The sequence below is a fragment of the Etheostoma spectabile genome, chromosome 19, assembly GCF_008692095.1.
Source record: "Etheostoma spectabile isolate EspeVRDwgs_2016 chromosome 19, UIUC_Espe_1.0, whole genome shotgun sequence".
NCBI lineage: Eukaryota > Metazoa > Chordata > Actinopteri > Perciformes > Percidae > Etheostoma > Etheostoma spectabile.
Genome location: NC_045751.1, coordinates 16,001,015 through 16,004,360, shown reverse-complemented (window position 1 = coordinate 16,004,360; position 3,346 = coordinate 16,001,015). Strand labels below are relative to the sequence as shown.

Below are 3,346 nucleotides of genomic sequence, written 5' to 3'. Positions count from 1 at the left end.
ACACACACACACATATACACAGCTTTAATTGCCACATTGTAGAAAGCCCCAGACTGAGTTGTTGCTTTGTTTTTCCAGTCAGTAGGAGATGTATTATTGACATGGTAAAGGCGGTGAGTGCTGGGAGTTGCCCCTTTGGTCAGACTCGCATATACACCAGGACTAAGCGCCTATATTTACACCTGACGTGGGCAAATGGATGGGCACAGAACAGTTCAAAATATACACCCTACCTGCTTGTATCAACTCAGACATGGCTGCCAGGACCAAAACAACGCAGGGCTGTGTAATCAGTCCATGATTGGTTGGGTCAATGAGTGATGTCAGAACGTGGAACCAAAACTAACAGCAGCTTCCTGCTGGCTGCCAGTTAGGTCTGGGACAAAATACAGAATCCATTATGAATCCATTATAAGTCCAGTGTGAAGACCTTTTAGGCAAAAAATATCTGCAGAGTGTAGGTACATCAAAATACTGTCACATACTCCTTTGTTCCCCTTCTTAATCTGCAAGCTTAATGTGGAGGAAATAATTTAGTTCCCAAAAGTATCAATACTGCCATATAAAAATGTCACTTAAATAAAAGTACTTATAATGCAGAAAAATGCCCCCTGTAGTGATAAACTGTTATAAACTATTGTTAATGGTGCGTTGCAATTGTGGACTTTCAATATTTAATGTACTATTGGGTATTGGATTTGGTCTATAACAGAAGTAAAAGCTGTTAAATAAATGTGGTGTAGTAAAGAAATTTGAGTTGCTGTTCTCTGAACTCATGACTCGACTTGGACTTGAGCACTGATGACTTGGACTCAGAGAATTTATGAAATCGAACTTGAGCTTTCATGAAATAGAACTTGGAAGTTGGAGGAAGTTTCTGACTACTGTTATGTGGAGCAGGCAGTGATGGAGTACTTGAGTCCTGGACTCGAACTTGAGTCAGACTTGAGTCCCTCTTCTCTGGACTCGACAGTTGGTGACATGATTACAACTCCGCTGGTATGTGTCCTGACTCCTGGAGCTCTGCGCTCCGCTCTTGCTTGGCAAAGGCAGTCGCCAGTAGACAATAACATTATTTTTAGTTTCCTAAAATGTCTCAGAATTCACCAATTTGTAGATTAGTACTACAAACATTCCTGCTCTTACATTTTTTACTTTTATATTTGTTAAACTTGCATCGCTAGAGCTACACAATGCTAATTAAGCCGGCAAACTGAATCTAAAAAAGGTTTCATTTTTGAAGACCCAACATTTCCTGATTTTGCCTCTACATAATAAAAGTCTCCACTCATTTTCTTTTATTATGAAAAGGCAAAATCAGGAAACGTTGGGTCTTCATCCTACTGCGGATGGTTTTCACACCTATAGTTTGTTGGCTGTGGTCTGTTCAACTCAGTTGATGAGTTTGTAAACTTGGACAGATTTCCACTTTGTTTGGTTTTGATTCACGCCTGGAAAAATCCAAGCGTACCAAAATGCGTCGTTATAAACAACACTAGAACGTTCACTCCTCTTATTGGTTGGATGTGTCTTGTGTGGGGAGCAAGAAAGGAAATAAAGGTAGAAGGTCATGTGTTCTGGATGAGTGCATATTTCTTGCATCTTCCAGGGCAAACCAGCTTATTTCATTAAAATAATCAGACACTGATTTGCGATTGACGTTCCCACATCTGCTCTGCTCACCGAGAGCTTGAGCGCTGTCTATTTCTGTGAGAAAAACAAAGCAAGCTGCCACAGTTTCATGATCTGCCGCCTCGCAGATTGCAAATCACACCTGACTACAGGAGACATGTAGCTCAGACTTGCGGAATACCACACACAAACCGCTCCAGAGTTGGATTGAAAGCGTACCGAGGCCACGTCTTCAAGCAGGTCTCTGCAAGCTTGTTTGGTCCCCTTTTGGTGTGCACCTGAGTGTAATTTCTCACCTGCCCAAATGAACCGCACCAAGGAGAAAAAAACTAACTCTAGTGCAATTCTACCAAACAAAATAGGGCAGGTGTGAAAGCGCCTATAAAAGCTACACACAGAAACCATGCACTATATGGTGTGTTCGCCATTTTGTAGTGGTGTTTGAATTCTCTGCAGTTAACATAAATAACCGGCGTATCTAGAGATGCAACAATTTCTTTCAGTGACTTTCTCAAAATCACTGTGTAGGGAATAGGGAGTGAGTGAATGAGGCTATGATTTCCAACACAGCAAAAGACTCTTAAAAAAATCTTTCCTCTCAGAAAGAAAGGTGTCTCTTCTGCATAGGTCCCACCGCCCGTCAGTAGACTTTCTTATAGCGACCCAGACATGGCCAGTGTTTTTTCATTAGTAATCGCATGTATCTAATGTAAAATTTATGTGAGAGCAACAACTGACATGTATACACACAGACACTCACACACAACCAGCCTATATGCAAACGGAAATTATGTATGTGTTTATTTGCATACAGAGCAGGGAAGTGGGATCCGATCACAAATGGACACTCAGGACACTGTAGAGACACATTCTGCTTCCAGGTTGTGATCAGATAACCCAGGACGAGTGTCAATGCCAAGTGTGAACAGCCTCATAGGCTACATTGCTACTGTGTCACAGTCTCACTTTAGATCACAGGGAGTTTTCTCAGCCACCATAGATACAATTTGATCCCAAACTTTATCTTCCTTGTAGCATCATTTGAGGCAATTAAAATATACATAACAGATTGGAAAATATAGAATATATGTTGACGGCCAGTGCTAGCTGTCTGTCTATATTCTGTCTAACTGTGTTCAAGGTATCAACACCAGATTATACACACATCCACACTAACACTAGTGATGTTACTGATAATAAATACTATAAATTATTGGCCTCTTGTGCTAGTCTCTTCCCAGTTTTTGTCATGACCTAAAGCCAGGTTTATGACAATATGGGGGCTCGTTTGGCTTTTGATCCTGTTTGTGCCTCATAGGTTTATTGTAAAATTTTTGGATTGGTTCGAATTGTAGCTTTCAGGACTATAGTGAATAGTTGAGCATTTTGCTTTGCTTTGATCAACCCTTTGGCGCATGGAAGCTCTGCTAAATAGTTAATATAAGTATATGATCTTAGCCTATGTTTCAAATATATTTGCTTGGAGTGTAATACAAATGAAGCTCAGGGCAAATTCCTTCAGGTAGACTTTTAAATAAACTTCAATCACCACCATCTTTCCGTAAAACTATTCAGTTAAGAGGCTTTCACTTTTCAGTAAACCAACCAGAATTGTCTGTGAAATTCATGATCCAATCACAGCATGACAACCTGCTTTAAATGTCTTCTCTCCTTGCTCAGCTGTCTTTTCAGGCAAGCGTGGGGGGGGGGGGGG

At 40.8% G+C, this 3,346-nt stretch overlaps 1 long non-coding RNA gene across 1 annotated transcript in view; it reads right to left on the bottom strand.

Moving 5' to 3' along the window:
• Positions 1–1,718: 1,718 nt before the first annotated feature.
• Positions 1,719–3,346, bottom strand: part of LOC116707238 (uncharacterized) — a 9,676-nt gene continuing 8,048 nt past the window's right edge. Inside the window, exons 2-3 of the long non-coding RNA XR_004336437.1 lie at positions 2,609–2,618; positions 1,719–1,728 (exon numbers count right to left, since the gene is read on the bottom strand). This is a non-coding gene — a long non-coding RNA (uncharacterized LOC116707238). The remainder of the gene's footprint in view (positions 1,729–2,608; positions 2,619–3,346) is intronic.